This window comes from Notolabrus celidotus, chromosome 18 (genome assembly GCF_009762535.1).
Source record: "Notolabrus celidotus isolate fNotCel1 chromosome 18, fNotCel1.pri, whole genome shotgun sequence".
NCBI classification, from domain to species: domain Eukaryota; kingdom Metazoa; phylum Chordata; class Actinopteri; order Labriformes; family Labridae; genus Notolabrus; species Notolabrus celidotus.
The window spans coordinates 12,802,707-12,820,881 of NC_048289.1; the positions used below are offsets into that span (position 1 = coordinate 12,802,707).

At 40.2% G+C, this 18,175-nt stretch overlaps 1 protein-coding gene across 5 annotated transcripts in view; it reads right to left on the reverse strand.

Moving 5' to 3' along the window:
* The window catches only part of raraa (retinoic acid receptor, alpha a), a 199,472-nt gene extending 182,398 nt beyond the window's left edge, over positions 1–17,074 (reverse strand). For all 5 annotated transcript variants that reach the window (XM_034708566.1, XM_034708570.1, XM_034708563.1 and 2 more), the window contains exon 1: positions 16,784–17,074. The gene's annotated coding sequence lies outside the window, so the exon portion shown is untranslated. The remainder of the gene's footprint in view (positions 1–16,783) is intronic.
* Between the last annotated feature and the right edge of the window lie 1,101 nt (positions 17,075–18,175).

Below are 18,175 nucleotides of genomic sequence, written 5' to 3' on the forward strand. Positions count from 1 at the left end.
AACAATCAATTAATCAATACTCGATTAATTTTGACATCCCTAATCACTACTCTAACTTTGTTACAGTTGACTGAAATCTACTTGTTTTCACAGATATAAACCCAATGCTCTGATTCTTCAGACACGACAGAAATGTTGGAAAACAGGGTAAAAGTCTAAAATCAGGGGAAAGCCTTTTCACATCTGCATAGGTGCAACAACAGGCACATGTCCAAACACTCTGAAGGCTGTTTTCTCCTCATTTCGCACATTCCTTCTGCCACCACTGTCTGTCCATAGAAACATCAGAGCGAAAGTTTTGTCAGAAAGGAGACATAACTTCAGCAGTATCTCACATAGGTAGCCCTTTTGTTTATCTCACATACTTGGGAGCAAATCTCCTATTTGTTGCAAAGGAGGAAAGCACTTAAGCCGTCTATAGGAAACAGCCTTCAGCTCTCCTGGTTGAGGCTTTACAATGCAATCTTTAAGTTGGGTTTAAGTGTAGTATGACTATTGTACTCTGTTATTGTGGGAAAAAATGTCTTTATGAAACTGAAGGCCAGTTTTTGTAGCAGGATCTTAGAAACAGAAATATGTCACAAGGAAGCTAACGGCAAGTTTTGTTCCATTTCTGTCACGACTGTGTGATACTCTGATTGTGTATCTTTTTTTTAATTAAGAAGCATATCATGTGGTGCCGTGTTTTTACCCCTCTTTTGTAGTTTACATAATATTCACAAAGAAACTAATATCAAGAAACTTCACATAGCTTCGGCTTGGGGAAAGTTGAAGTAACACACCAGAAAAGATCACAATAATCAATTATTTTTCTTACACTTTTTTGTTGAGATAAAAGTCACAGCTTCTGCTTGGAGCAGGCTTTGACTAGGTGTGACCCAGACTGATCTGCAGTACAAGGATTGATGCCATCAAGGCATTTTTCAATGGATTATATTAAACTCAATCTTTCTCTGTCTCTGTTTATCCTAATCCAGCATGCTCCTTTAAAAGCTGGAACCTTTTTTTCTTTAACACACAGCTTAGCAACACAGGTGAGTGAAAAACTAAACAGTGTCCAGGAATTCCAATTAAAGTTTTCCAAATGACAGCCAGTGAGCAAAGCAGCTTTAAGTTTGTTGGCCCCTTGAGCCTGGATGATAAGACTTTGAATTTGGAGAGGAAAAACGCTTTTCCTCTGGGGGTCATCGCGGAGGTATTTTGCCCGCTCTCTGTGCCTCAGTTTCGGCCGTGTGAGTCCTGACGTGGCCCCTGGAGCCTGGAGGAATATACTATGAATTTGGAGAGGAAAAACGCTTTTCCTCTCCATGTTTCCTTGTGGTTGAAGGGGTTCTGCGTCGCATAGTGTGTGACATAATGCAACGTACCACAACGTGACATGTCGTCGTGCTGGGAAATGAATGGTCAAGAAGAATCGATAACATTTGAGGTGTAGAATTCCAATGGAATTGATCAAATGGAACCGATTCTAAGTCGGATCCAGTTTTCAATTCCCATCCCTAAGAGTAGTGCTTTGAAAAAGTAAGACATATACTGAGAGGTTTCCCTGACAAATTTACTGAAGTATGGTCCCCATTTGTTGAATTTGTAAAGGAGTTGACTGATGCCTGCTGATGGATGGCCTGTTTGCTGCTGTTAACGATGCTTATGCATTGGATCTTTATTTATTTATTTATTTATTTATTTATTTATTTTATTTCCCTCAATGTATCAGGGTGTTGCCTTCCTTGCTACCTGTCAATATATGTAAATTGCTATATTTCACTTAATGTCAAATTAGCACTGCTTTTTCTTATTTAATTATTTATTTATTTATTTTTCTATTATTATTATTATTATTTTTATTATTATTATTATTATTACCATCTGTTGCCTTGTCATTTTGGTTATTTATGTTTATTCCTCTTCCCGAATCTCCTTTGTTGCTCTGTATTTAGGATGTGCTCTTGGTCGGGGGGGTGGGTGGTGTTAATGTGAGTATTGTCTGTACAAGTTCAGTTTATCAATATGTGTGTGTTCATGTCTATATCTTGTATAAAACTTCATCAATAAAGTTTAAAAAAAAGAGAGAGAGAGTAGTGCTGCAGGTTGGGTTTTCCTAATGCAAAGTAATTCAGCATATCTGTATAATAAGTGAAAATATAGGATCAGAAACATGATTTTAAATGACAGCTGAAGACGACCAGAAGCTCCTGTTTGTATAACTGTGGACAAAAACAAACAGTGATTTGGTAGAGTGCATAAAGCTAAGTAGACGGTCATTAAGCAAAGTAGGAGTGTCTGATGTGTACAAATGAGAGGTTCACCCTGGAACACGGAGCAGAGCGATGCAGAGAAGCCTTCTGGAACACAGTCAACGCATTTCACACGCGCAGGGCCTGGAAACAACACGCTTGGGGCTTCCACCTTCATTTAGATGAAAATGGACCTCCTCGAGAGGAAATAAAGCCATTTTTAACTCCCTCCCTCTCTCGCTACCAGACGGGCTCCTGTAATGTGCCCAGTCAATGGACTGTGGGTTTATTCAACTGCAGGCAGCCCACAGCACAGCCATAAATAATGTAGGGCAGCTCACATGAAACCCTAATCACCATTGTGCTGTCACCCAACAGGGAAGATTGCTTGTTTAATTTACTGCACCGCATCTGTCTCAGTTCTGCCCAATTTAGTTTCACAATTTCAATTGGGAAGGGCTCCAGGTATTTATCAATATGCTCTTCAGCCAATGCCATGAATCAATAAGAATGCAATGTTCATGTTTCTGTGTCTGCGTTAGTGTGCGTGCACGTCCGTGTACGATGCATGCCTTTTGGGTGATATGTGTGTCATTAAGAACAAACAAGAAAGCTGCAGCTTGTGAAACAACAAAGGCGAGCTGAGAAGAAGCCATCAACACTCAATAAGCGGAGCTCATTATTGGCCATCTACAACGTTCTTCATTACATTACTATTCCATTAGCATGCACACATTTGCATATTCCAGTCACCTCTTTACAGAGGCTGTTGATCATAAATGGCAGCCATATGCTGCCTGGTGCACCATATCACAGAATTATTGCTGCGACACAAAAAGCCAAGAAAAATGGAAATTATGTTGACATGGAGTGAAGTAAAAAAACAATCAGAGGATGGGCTGTTATTGATAGTGTCTCGCTGGCTAAATGACTGTCATTTGCATGCATGTGTTATGCTTTGTGTCTGACAAACATCTGCAGACTGAGTTTTAGTTAGCTGGATGCATTTTTGAGGTTCTTTCCATGCAGATACATGTATAGCACATGCCGCTTTTCATGTTTATACTACCAACGAGGGATGTACATTTAAAGTATTTTCCGTGATTGATTTTTTGAAATGTCAACGATCAATTATTGATTAATCAATAAAAAAAAGATTATTATTCTCATGTAGTTGAGTGTCCTGTTATTATAGAGACAGAGAACTGACTTTTTCCCATCCGCAGGTATTCATGTGTGTTAATTGATAAACCCCGAAAGAGCAATTAGACGCCACGAGCACGTGTCAGCTAATATATCTAATCACCTATATAATCCTGTTTCTGTTCATTTCATATTAAATCATCATTGTTTTAAATATTAATCCCTCTTATTAATCTTTTTTGTTTTATATGTAGATATTCTGTTTCTACATTGATACTTTGTATTTGTGTTGATTATTTTCTATGGAGGGCTACTTGACAAGCCTGTTAGGGTTTTTTTTGGCCCATCCTGCACATTACATGTTGGTGGTTAATTTTATTATTGAATTTTATCTGTTATATATTGGCCCGTGTTATTGAACATGCAATGTTTGTTTTGTACTTTTATATGTGCAATAAATAAATAAATAAATATATAAAAAAAAAAAAAAATGAAATACATATGGTACATTTAAAATTTTTGAGATTTTATTATTAATCAAATTAACATTTATTACCACATAAACACACAAAAGTACAGAAAATTGGTACCGTTGAGTACCGATATTGATACCCGGGTACCAGATATCGGTATCGTATCGGTTCAAATGTGAAAGGTACCCATCCCTACTTATAAAGTGAAGGCTCATACTACTAACAGAAAATAACTTCAGACTCACAGTGTCCAGTTTTCTGCCTACTTGTTCTTATGAGAAAAATAAACGTGTATTCGGTCAGGTGTCAGCTGGGAGCGCAAACGAGTCATAATCAGTCCAGCTGCAGAAATGCCCAAATGGCTCTGATGTTGTGTGTCTGCAAACATAGCGCACTAACAATTCCAACCAGTCTGTTGGCTTTGTTTCCAAAGGTGGGGAAATGTCCTGTTTAAAGTTGTCAACCTTCATTTCGTTGTTGGCAGCAGTTGCGTGTTGATCCTCTTTAAAAAGCGCACGTGGAGACCTGATCAGCCTCAGCCACCAGCCGTGCATCTCCGCTTTGCACAACACCTTTAACAGCTGATTCACATCGAAACATGCTTTAAACTTAAAACACCTCCCTGATAGAAGAGTGTAATATGTGACCACATATTGCCCGTTCCAAGTGATGGAAAATTGAAAACAAAAATGCATGTTTGAGTAAGTTCTTTACAATCAATTAATCAATAATCGATTAATTGTGTGCATCCCTAATACCAACACAACCAAAATGTGTGACGTTTTTAAAGAAAAATGATGTAAGATTAATTATGTCAAAAATACAACAAAGACATCATTCAAATAACCCCACTATCATCATCTGCTGCAGTGTATTTAAGGTCGTTTTTACTTGACTTCCACTCTGCTGGCTGCACACATGGGACTCCATCCAACAGGCTCAGTGCTGCAACATTTCAGCATGACAGTGATTTGGTGCGATAGCTCCTCTGCACAGCGATGACAGCCCATGGAGACAGAATAAGTAGCAGTGGCTCACTAGCTACACTGGTCTTGGCGGGCACAGTCCATGGCAGCAGAGCGGTAAGATAACGAGGCTATGAGCGGCTAGCTTTTGGAGCTAGCAGCAACAGCCTGAGTCGTATCATCTTTGTTCAGCTCCATTATCTCTCTGTCGCTGTGTTTTCCTTCACACTGATAAATGTGGCCTATAGCAACTCGAGCTAACGTGCAAGCAGCTGCAACTTCAGCTGGGTAATACCCTGTCAACTGCCACAGACGCCCACACAGGAGGCACAAAAGAGTGGATTTGTTCCACTGAAATCACTGTTAAGATGCTTTGGTCTTTGAAAGTGGACATGGTTGCTGCACAGAAGGCTCACGTGTGGTGGGAATGACACATGAGTATGTCTTCATTACAAAGGTTATGTGTCTGAATGATGTAAAACAGACAAATCAAAAACCCTAAAAGTGTTGATACTAGGGACGGGAATTTACAGTAATTCTTGTACTTGAATACTCAAATTACCTAATGAACGATTACTTATTTTTAACAGTAAACAAAAATATATAAATAAATAAAAGTCTGTCAGACACGGACCTCCCGGACCAGAATTGTAACAGCCACTTTGTCAACACGTTGCAAATCATCTCTAAGTTCTGCTGCCTTTTCTTCATACATCTTTTCCACTCTCATAGTTGTTGTTCTCCATGATGGTAGCTTGTACTCCAGCTCGACAAATGCGATCAGCTCTTTGAAGCCTTCTCCTTCCACAAAACTTAATGTGAGCATATCTCCAGTTACCATTTTGGTTATTATCAGGCTAATCTTCTGTGCTCTGGATTCGTCACAACAATGTGTGCCTGCTATCTGTCGCTGCTGTTTTCCCCTTGTGCTTTAAGCGATGTGGTCAAGCAACGAACTTGGGTTGCAAAATTCCGGGAAATTTCAAAGTTGGGAACTTTCCATGGGAATTAAGGGGAATTTATGGGAATTAACAGGAATAAACCAGGAATTTACTAAATTGAAGGTTGGCTCTTAATAGGGAACTTAAATATAGTTGGGGAAAATATATTTTAGTATAATCCTGACTAAAACAACCAGATTTCATGCAAGTAGTACCGTTGAATATTTATGCTTTCCCTCAATCACATGCACATAGCACACTGCTTACTGCAGGGCTATTGAGACCACGCCCCCTACATGCCTTTTTATTTGCATGTTGAATGGGACTTTTTTGGAGGGAGAGGGGCTCTTTTCATTTAACATTTTGAATGGGACTTTGATGGAATTGCATTTTTGTTAATTTTTGAATGGGTTAGGTTGGGGGGGATGAGTAATATTTAATTCAACATTCATGTTTTTGTTCTTCAATGAAAGAATTGATTGTTCAATAAAATATTTAACACTTGATAAAGTTCTACTTACAAATAAATCTGTTATAATTGTATTATTTTGGATGGATGTCTGCTTATAACAAAACAAATATTTATGCTTGGATATGATACCTTTCCATTAAATTACCCTCAATTCCCAGTTAATTCCCATAAATTCCCATAATTTCTAATTTGGACTATTTCCAAAATTCCCCAGCCTAACTTCACCTGGAATTTTTTCACCCCTTTGCAACCCTACATCGAACTAGTATTTCTATGGTATGCAAGTTTAACGCCACATATCTTGCACTGCTTATTAACTTCATCGTTTTTTTTCGAAGTACTTCCAGACATCACTTTTTTAACAGACATGGTGCAGGTGTTGCAGACGGGTCTGTAGTTGTTGTGCTTTTGCTTTTGGTGGAATAATATGTTCCTAGAGAGTTGCCGTAGCTGCCGTAAAACAGTTGTTTTTGCTGAAATCTGTCTCGGTGTACTTAGCGGCAACCTCCGGTCTAAAAGTCCAATGCGGAAGTGCTAAAAACTGCAGTTCATGAAGGATCCGCTTGAGGCTGGCTCCGGAAGTACCAGAATCCGTATACACATGAATGGGAAAAAGCTAATCTTTACAGCAGAAATAAACATGTTTACAGCCTGGTACAAAAGACGAGTGTAGTGTGGATAGCTCATTTCTCGATCGGCACACACTGTAGGGGGGTGAATTTTTTTCTAATGCGGCAATTAGAAAAGACATTGAGATTGGGAGTCTTCCATGAGAGGCACAACTGACTAGGTTGACAGGCGGGAACACTGTAGCTGTTGGCTAGGAGGCTCAAAGCCCGCCTCTTTACAGCACAATCGCTCGACAGCAGCAATATGGCTGCCGCCGCCGATTAGCCTCAAAACAGCACTTCAGAAACAGATGGGTGATGTCACGGATACTACATCCATATTTTATACAGTCTATGGTGTGTGCTAAAGCTGAAGCCGTGGCCGGAGAAGTCATACGTTTATATCCCGTTAATTATTTTCCAACCTAGTATATTCAGTTAGGTGAAAAACAAAAAGCACATGGTCACACTTGTAACGCTGTATGAGTTCAAGTTATGTTGCCAGGTGCGCGAGTAACAAAATGCTACTCGAATAACGGGGTCAATGGCAAGTACCCGAGTACTCGAGTATTCGTACCCATCCATAGTTGATACACTCATGTTCTAAGTTGGAGTCGCTACATTTTTATGCTCTATTTAGTACAGATGCATTTCCAAGAACAAAATAATTCAGCGGCAGCTTCTTCTACAAGAATAATTTCAGCTTGTCTCTCTTATTCTTAATGAACTAAACTTGCTTGGATTTTGGATGTTTGGTTGGTTGGAAAAAAAAAACAGATTTTAAAAGATAAACAAAATAGACTAATGCCACCGAATCATCACTACAATGGACCATGAAAATGATCTAAAGTCAACCAGTGTGACCAGTCTAATCCTTTTTACTACATGAATACACTCTATGGCCAAATGTTCAAATTACTGTATAGAACACTAAGACTAAAATTACACCAATGTCAACAAAGTAAATATGAAAATGGATGGTTTTGTTTTTCCTGGACAGCCCACCAAAAATCACTGCGATGTCATAACTGCCAGCAGACGCACACTTGGCATAGAGCAGCTCTGGTTTTATCAGGGAGCACTTGAGGACAGATTGGCTGGTCAGACGTGTGTAAGTGACACCAGCTATCTGGCGAGCTGTCTGACTCATGGCAGCAGAGGGTTAACTTGGCAGCTCGACTTGTACAGTGCTGCTCTAAAAGGAACATTAACAGCATGTCGCTCAGAGTAGACAGAGAGAGAGAGAGAGAGAGAGAGAGAAAGAGAGAGAGAGAGGGAGGGAGCAACGGCGGAGAAAAAGAGGACAGAGGGAAGAAGGAGAGATGGATAAAAGACAAGCAGCAAAAGGGGTGGGTGTCTGAGTCCAATTTCCATTGACAGTGCGTTTGGGATCACTTTTTTTTAACGCGGGAACATCTCATCTGTCAAAGGTAATGTCAGTGTCCAGGGGAAAATGAAAGAAAATAGAATGGAAACCTTTCATTAAGGAGGTGGGGGATGGGGGGAGTATCGAAGCACAGGTCTGCTCTGCTGTCTCACAGGGAAAATAAATATATACACAAGCCGTTATTTGTGCATTTACGAGGTGGCATTGCAGAGCTAGGATCAAGGCTCTCATGCTACACAGATAATATTAGCGCAGATGCCTGATGAGGAATCTCTAGGCAGCAGTACAGAGCTGTCACTGGGAATGACGAGGTTGGACTGGCTGCCCGGTAGGGCGGCTGGCAGGCTCGCAAACAGGCCCGACCATTCTGTCTCTCACTCAGAGCTGTTGATGTACTCAGTGGCAGCAATTGATACCATTGTTTTATAGAGAGGAGGGTGGAGGGGGATTAAGACCCAACAATAAGGCTCTTTCAGTGGAAATGTCAGCCGTCACGCTGGGGGACTGTCCGACTGGGCAGAGATACTTTCGTGAAAAGCCAAGGTACAACATGAGTGTGGAAAAGAGTATGAAACCTTGTGACAAGGGGCAATGAAACGGTGCGACACAGGCCAGGAAATTCACGTGCCAAATGGTAGAAACGCAATCTAAAACATGGGACAACAGACTATGGGAAACTTTACAACACAGATTATGTCAAACTGAAACACAAGGCTTCGAATTTATGTCCTGAGGATCTGCAGAAGAACTGCGCAGAATATATGTCAATGATTTCAAGGTCTACCTAAACAACCCTTAGCTTGAAACACACTTCAAATCAATAACCAGGATAAAAGCTTATATGGGTCTTTAGCTCAGCCTCATTAGGAAAAAAGGAGACAAACGTGGCCTGATTCTTCAGGCAAATTAACATAGTGAGGAACTTAAAATATCACCACCGTTGATCCTTTCTGGGACATTTTATCAGGAGACTATACAACAGAGAGATACAAAGTTCTCTCTCTGAGTGCTTTGATAACCCTGCTGGCCTTGGACCTCTTTGAAAAATCTCACACAGAGGGTTTGAGGTGAATATAAAGAGCGGGTTGAAGTGAGGTACCCTGCCGCTTTAAGGCTGGGATGAAACCGAGTTATTCTACTGCTCTGACCTAATTGCTCTCTCACTCTCCCGACATGAACACTGGGAGCTGCGCACTCTGACACGTAAAGATTATTTAATACCATCAAAGCCATAAAAAGAGGAATAAAAGGAAGGCGGCGTGAAAGGGGAGGGGGAAATTAACCCTTGCGAGGGATGGGCAGTCCTGTGGAAACAGAAATCAGTATGCAAAAGCAGGCCTGTCTAACTGCCGGCAGTCGACGTGAGTGGAGCTCCCACATCCCGACATCACAGCAGCTCCAGAACTCCCCGGCCAAAAAATCCCTACACTCTCCTGGTATCGGCTCCCACCCTTCTTCTCTCTTGCTTTTCCCACACTCGCCCCAGTCCCTGAGGCAATGTCTACGTCATTGGGCACCACAGCCAAACCACTGTAATATCCCAATTTATTTCTACTTATTTTGACAGAGTCGGGGCCTGTTTCATTTAGGTCAAGGCTGGTTTTATTAGTGTAAAGCTACACTGCACGGCTCCACTGGACTCTATTTGTAGAACTAACTGTTCCCCTATTAGGCGGAAGATGTTATTTGCTGACAAACTGAACTATTCTTAACAGCAACAGCAGTAAACGGAGAAAACAACACATCTTAACCTAACCCAAACCAAGGGAAGATTCTTATTTTTCACTCAAAGTACTTCCTCCTCATGACACAGACCTACTAGGAGTGATGCTCTGACAAGGGTGTGGGTGGGGCCCGGGGAAGAGGTGTTTACCGTTAGGCAAGCGCTAGGTGACATCTCCAGGGTGCCCTGCCATTGTGGGGAGCGTGTCTCATCTGTCAGTGCCTGATGAGTTTGTGCTGCACAGCCTCGTGAGTCAGCGCGGCATGTCAACAACAGGGGAGCAGGCTGCTGTGGTGAGGCTGCGTGTGTAGACCACGACAGGCCAGACCAAATCAAACCACCTGACACACTGAGGCATTTTTGCAGAGAAAGCTATGTGCAATACCAAATACAAAGAGGGCACATAGGGCTTTTAATAAGTACTAAAGCTTCCACATTTTACAGAGGCACAGTACTGAATTCAAATAGACTTATGTGGTCTTTTTACCTTTTGATGAATGTATAGAACTGGTTATATTTTTGTGCACAAGTCAACCTGAAGGCAATTGGTTGAACCAGATCTCAGTTTGGAGTTTCATACAAGTGGCTACCTCCGGTCTTAAACTATGAAGCCCATGCAGAAGTGTTATAAACTGCAATTCATCAAGAATCCGCTTGAGGCTGGCTGCAGAAACACCGGAAACCACACAGACACCAATTCAAAAAATATGATCTTTGCAGCATTAATAAACATGTTTACAGCCTGGTTCAAAAAATGGCTTGGCTCTACGTAGCTAATTTCTCCATCGGCACACACTGTATGGGGGGAATTTTTTTCTAACGCGACGGTTCAGAAGATATTAAGATTACAAGTTTTTGCCCAAATAAGGTCATGACTGACTTAACTCCTAGACGGGAACACATAGCTGTTGGCTAGGAGGCTCAAACTCCGCCCCTTTACGTCACACTCTGCCTGGTTGAGTTCCGCATTTCCAATATGGCTGCCACTGTCGACTGGCTTCAGAACAGTGCTCAGGAACAGATGAGTGACATAACGGATACTATGTCCATACTTTATACAGTCTATGGTTTCATAGCACCATACTCCAAGCGTTTCATTTTAAAGACCATACAAGATTCCCCCCCTCCCCTCTTCAAAATGATGGAACATTTATGATTTTTCTCAGCAAAATCCATTTATGTTTTCATCTATAACATCACAACATAAGGAAAAATTCAAGTATGATGAATGCTCTTGTAAAGTAGTGTGTAAATCTACAAAATGGATCTAAGCAAAGGTCTTTCTCACTTTTGCTAAACCACTCCAGCCATAAGTGTTCTATGTGCAACTGATTCAACAATTTCACACCTGCTGAGCAGTATGAATGCACAGTCTATCAATGCTACTTTTCCAGACCAACGTTCAACAGAAAATAACATTTTTAAAAACAGTACAGCAAGATCTGCAGGCAGATTTAAATGCCAAGCAACCTTCAGAAAAATGTCCCCAATATGAACAATGAAACCAGCAAGTCATACGTCCCGCAGGTGATGAGAAAAAAAACAGTGCCATCAAATGTGACAAACAAAACGGACAGAGCTTTTAAAGAACAAAGAGGGAAAATTTCCTTTCCAGTGTCACTCACACTTGACTTTACAATCTGCAGAGGAAGGAGAGGAACATGGTTAAGAGGGGTGCGAGGGGACAAAGTGAGTGTGGCAAAGGCCTCAACGACGATGACAAATTTAGTACCATGTGAAACCAATGCGTGCAAGTTCTTGAACTGGCACGGTTCACACGAGGAGAAAACCAACTTCCTGTTCGAGCTTGTCACAGAGGGTTGACAGTACTCAAAAAACACACTTGCCTTGTGCCTTGCAAAAGGAGGACACTGCATTTTTGCAAACAAGAACACCGGGTACTCAGCTGAAAAAAACTTTAGAAGTGGTTTATAAGATTGCAAAGCTAAATGGAAATTTCCCATTTCCAGCTGCTTGAGAGAAAACATTTGATTAAAGCGGCAGTCTTGGATTATTAGAGGACATACTGCAACCTCTCTAAACCTTTTGTTCATATAGCATATGAGATTCAGTCATGAAAGCTGACAACATTCCTCTCAAATGAGCTCACTTTCCAATAGAATAGGGAGCTGTATTTTTAGATCTCAGTGAAGGGCATGACATTGGATCAGGTATAACAAAAACAGTAGACGGCAGATCAAGTTGAATACTTAAAAAATATTAAACCTGAAGGTTATCATCAGACTCATCATGCAACCTGTGCCAATTACAGAGATGACAAAAGACTCAACGCATTAAGATAAGAGGTGATATCGACATGCTTCAAATGCAGCATTGTCAAAATCTTTTGTAATTATGAGAATTGAAACATGTGTTTTTCCCTTGTTGTATTTGCATCTGTAGGAGTACATGTGAATACATGTGTAGGTTTTTCCTGTTTACTATCAGTATGTGAAATGTATAATACTCCCACCATGTTTAGTTTCTACTTATCTTAAACACACTGAGTTGGTTGTGGGAAGTTCTTTTAATGAATCAAAGTAACTCACGCCGTTATGTTGTTTATCTACCTGTCAAACAGAGTTCATTCAAACAGCAAGAGTTTGAGTTAACTGAGAGTTAAAATAACAATATCTTGATATTCAAACAAATACATTTTTGTCAAGTACAATCTCAATTCCCCAAAATTTGGGATGCTGTGTTAATAAAATCTGATTTTGATTACCCTATAATTGAATAGACGTAGTGCAAAGAGAAAGTATCACATATTGGAACTTAAATATTTGAATTGTTGATGCCAGCAATATGTTTCCAAAACACTGAAACCAGTTTTATTGCTGAAAAATGCACATTGAAGAACATCTAACAAATTAGGGTTAATTTGCAACATGTCAGTAGAGTGTCTCAGAAGTAAAGATGGGAAGAGGTGCATCGCAATTTGGTTCTTAAAATTTCAGAATAATAGGAGATGTAGATTTTCAGGCGAGGCCTGTTGATAAATACCTGTTCGCCATGTTGAGCTGTGTTTGTAAAAAAGCCATTACGAGGCACTGGTTGCTTCCTGAACCTCCCACAATACAGGAGTGGGTTGATATAGTAAATGATATTTATGTTATGGAAAGGATTACTTTCTGTTTACGACTTCAGAAGGACGTATTTATTAAACTCTGGACCAAGTGGACTAACTATGTACAACACCTACAGACAGATTTTTTGGATGATACCATTCAAGGACCCAGTGATGCTGTCTTGTCTTAGCTACTTACATGTTTATTTGTTTTTTTGTGTGATTTTCCGTCACTTATCTTTCCCTGAAATGTTTCTGGCTCACTATAATGTAAACATATCGTCTCCCCCAGATTGTATTAAGTTCTAATAATCTTTAAAATGGAGGACTGCAGAGGAAATGAACATTATTATCTCTTTTATATGTAAATGCTCTGTACAACAAACTGCTGTCCAATAACAAAAATAAAGAATTTAAAAAAAAAAAAGTCCATCCATCCAAAAAAAAAAAAGAAAATCAGAATAATGTTCCTCAGCATTAAGTTATAACACCACAGTGAAATAGGTGAAGTAAAAAAACTCAAGGTTTCTCTCAAATTGTGAATTCTGAAAACTGTTCATTTATTTATACTTAAAGATCCTCTAAACAACTGCAGGGCAGAGACTGAGACCTAGTATTTGTCTTAATAATTGATTGTTTAGTACCATAATCCTTTGCCAAAATTGTAAATAAAAGTTGTATGCACTTTAAGTCTTAAAATGTCATAGAGAAAGAAAGCACATAGATCAGCTGGAGAGTTTTAATCTATACAAAGCTGAGACAAGAATCAACATTATCCAATGAACTTACTTATAAGAGCAGATGATGTCAGATAATACACTCTATTTTACATCATCTACTTATCACTAACAGCATCTTTGTTGGTATGCTGTCATCTCCCTCCCTGTGTAGTTTCTGTCAGGGTGGCTATTGATATTCTGTTTTTGTCATTTGTTGTGTGTCATCTTGTTTGCTGTTTGTTTGCTTATTTGTTTGTCATGAAAATCACTATAGAAAAATAAATAAAATATAAAAAGTGGAGTGCAGATTGGAGTCTCTATGAACAGTGACAGAGTAGAGGTCTCGTGAGAATGTATGAAATAGCTGTATCCTCACTACCCTGTGTAATCATGAACTACTGTATGACGAACAGATAATTTAATGACCTTATATTTGCTCTGTCTCATGTCATCACTATGCAGTATTCACGCTTGACCTCTGGTTTGTGTCGCTGCTGTGACTGCTCTGACAGAACACACTATTTTGTTAAATGTCACTGTCTGTTAACTTCTAAAATTAGTGTGGATGTTGATAATTCTTCGACAGAGATAATCTTTGCCATTCAGAGCAAACACTATGAATGACGCGCAGCCTCTAGTATGACATCATGGTGTGGAGTGACTTTTTCTCTGAGCTCCCTCAACACTGACTGACTTCCAGCATCCCTAGGGGGGTGGCAGGGTGGGAAAACCCTCAGATATGTCTCAACCAAATTTCCCACTGAGTGACTCAGACTCTAATGCATCTTGCTCTGAATGTCACTGGTTGTCATGTTAAAGGGCATCTTCCTCTCCCAGCACCACCCCTCAAAAAAAAAAAGGATATATAGACTGAACTGCCATGTTTGCAGCCACTATCAAAGACTTCAATATTCTGTATTATCAAAATGATCATTCTAAGAATCATGTGCCAAGAGTTTATAATAAACAGATTACTTATGTAAAAGGAAGCAGTTTGAAAGCACTTGTTACAGCTTTAAAATGAGGGTAATAAGCACTTCAGCTCATCTGTGGTTTTATTTGACAACGTTTTACAAGATAACACTTGTGTCAAGGTAGCTGCAGGGTATGTAACTCAAATTATAACACATTCTTGACATTTAATTTGCTCGGATCCAGACACCTCAAACTGACAGGGGCTTATCAGGGGTGTTAACAAATTAGGGGAGATATATGTCAGCTTGCTGTGCTTCTTGAAAGCTTCATTTTTTACGTCAGAGAAATGCATACAGGGCGTATACCAGGGGTGTCAAACAAGCGGCCCACCGGCCAAAACCGGCCTACCAGAGGTTCCAATCCGGCCCGTGGACGACTTCCCAAAGTGAAAAATTTAAAAAGAAGACATTAAATGTATCTATAATAAGATGGTCGCTAATGGACAACTACCTTAGGAAGCTGGGAGGGTGAGCGTTGGCTGGGTAAATTGGGATTTATTTTTCTGCTGTCTTGTTTGTCTTGTTTTTCTGTCTAGTTGGGGATTTTTGTTCTATTCTATGCAGATACTCTGATTTATTCTTACTCTTGTGTGACATCATTTTGTACTGTCTGCAAAAATTTTATAAAAAGATATGAAGAAAAAAAAAAAGAAGACATTAACTGCAATTTTTTAATAAAAGTAACTACTATTTTAAATTTGTCCTCTGGGGGTCACATAAAATCATAGTGCTGACGGGGCGCACCTGAATGGCGCTTTTTTCCCGGGACTTTTTTTCTCAAAGTGGGAAAATAGATAACTTGCTGTTTGCATAATCCTGTTGAGATTCATAAAGACTTTTTAGAGCACTTTAAGATGACCCACTAACTACTAACACTAGCACTACACCCCTGCATTCAACACTGTCCAGCAAGCAAACTGTTCATGCTGGAGCTGAGGGGTCCAAAATAATCAACTTTACCTACTTCATTATTATAATCTATCTGTTCTTTTGCTGAAAACGTAACACTCTGTGTCAGGTGAATGGATAACCTGTGTGTTTGGTGTGTTCGCAGCAGGTTTCAGGGCTTAAAGAATATAATATTTGGCCCCAATATGAGACTCATAATGGCGAAAAATACAACAGCTGTTTGTAGAAAGATAGATCATCAAATGTGAACATTTTCAGAATGTGCTTGTACTTCTTTGCACTAAAACAAAGGGAAAAATTTAGAGTTGTCATTATTTATATGTTATTATGTTATAATGTTACTGGTCCAGCCCACTTCAGATCAACTTATGCTGTATGTGGCCCCTGAACTGAGATGAGTTTGACGCCTCTGGTGTATAGGGGTCGTCAAGGCTCTAGCACAGATCACAAGAATGCAGGCTGTGGTTGCAATCCCTGTGAAGCTATGCCTGTTCATCTATTCACAACACCCTGGGGAGAGGAAGTGGACTCCTGATATGATTGCTATCAACAGCAAAGTATAATAATACACACTCGAGCAAAGTTCGCCTTAAAGTGGACAGAAACACAGCGGTGTCCACTAAACTATAACTGTGCACAAAAATACATATCTGTCCACATTCCGTTGCCCTGACTCTGCAAAAACAAACACGCTCTTGTCGGAGAGGGTACAGGCGGTCAAACACTCAACATGACATGTTTCTAACACTTTTTTTGAAGGCTGAAGTTGCATGGTGGATGTGTTTGTTCTGTTTCTCGAGGAAACTGTCAGCTACATTAAAGAGCAAAGGAGCGTTAGCTGTTTATGCTAGCTGCCTGGAAGACGTTGTATCCGCCACTGAATATAATAACCTCGCTCGGATGAACATGAATGTAGTAAATGTTCGACAATGCAGACGCTTTACTTGGAGTTAAAACTTGACAGGAGTTTTAGCTTTTCACTCCAGTTTCATCTGTCATTGAGCACCGGTTAGAAACCTGTCACGCTCCTGCACATTGCCACGCATGACGCATTCAAATCCCTCCAGGTGAAACAGTAAGGTACCGGTTCACCTCCCGAAAGAGACCGAGACCTGAAAACATGCTGTCAAATGTTGACAAGCTGTCAATGACAAGTGGATGGTAGTACCTGGGACCTGTTGACTCCTCCTCCCCGGTCCCCTCGGGCTGCTGCTGCTGCTGCCGGTGGTGGAAGTTCAGCCGCGCAGCTGTAAATGTCTCCGCTGCTGCTGCAGTGGGTACTCTTGCAAAGTTTTTAAAGCCGTGTCTGAAATCTGCAAACGGTGACTCTCTCAAAACTCCTCTTTCCTCTTCCTCCTCTTCTTCCTCCCTTCCAGGGGCAAACCGGTAGGTGAGAGACGGCGAGCAGCGTTCACAGGGCAGGCAAGTTTGGCACCGCTTTCGCACAGGCAACCATGGCAGTCACGTTCTCTGGCTGTGAAATCCAACACCACCTTTGGCCACGCCCCTTTCCTTTTCTAGGGGGCCAGTCCTTCAAAAGTAGATGTCCTGCTTTTCCCATATGTGTTCAGTGCTCTGCTGGAATAATGTGGAGCAACAGCAAAACTGAGGACTCCAGCAGTATTTTGTTCAATTTCTTAGCAGTAGAACTTTTCTGTGTTATGAAACAGAAAAGTTTTGAATCACAGATGGCAGATTAACACCATTAAGTAGATCAGGGGATCCCAAACTTTTCAGCCTGTGACCCCCAAAATATTGGTGCCAAAGTCTTGTGACCCCCACTGTCCCTCCAAGTAAATTAATGTGGCTTCATTTAGTCTGCAGAAAATTAGCCTTCCTATATGAGCATGTGGCTGTGCTTCCTGTGTCATTATGAATTAACCTACTGCTACTGATGCTTTTCATAACTAACTGGTCACTAAACCTAAACTTAGGAGTCATCTGACAAAAAGATGTTCTATTTTCAAGGTTTTATTTCAAGTTTAGCTACTGTTTTTGTCTATTTTTTTTTTTACTATGAACCATCTCGACCTCTGAGATCATCAGGTACTGGTTTGTTTTCAGTCCTGAGAGTCAGAACGAAACATGGTGAAGCAGCGTTTAGTCATTATGCACCACATATCTGGAACACACTCCCTGAAAGCTGTAGGTCTGCTCCAACTCTCACCTCTTTTAAATCAAAGAGTAAGCCCTTTTTAGTTGCCACTGCCTTCCTATCTTAGCTTATTTTAACTCACTTTAAATGCACATTTTAATGTAATTTTTAATATATTCTGATTTTCCTTTTATTTTCAGTTTTATTATATTTATCATTTTAATTGTGTTCTTTTATGCTTGTCTGAATGTTACCAATGCTTTTAATTTTTTAATGTAAAGCACATTGAGTTGCCCTCATGTATAAAATGCGCTATACAAAAATAAAGCTGCCTTGCCTTGCCTTACTACCATGGGTAAAATGTACTATCTTTAGATCATTTAAAAAAAAACATTTTGGAAGACATCTCATGACTCCTCATTTGGGAACCCCTGAAGCAGAATACAATAAAGAATAAAAGTCAAA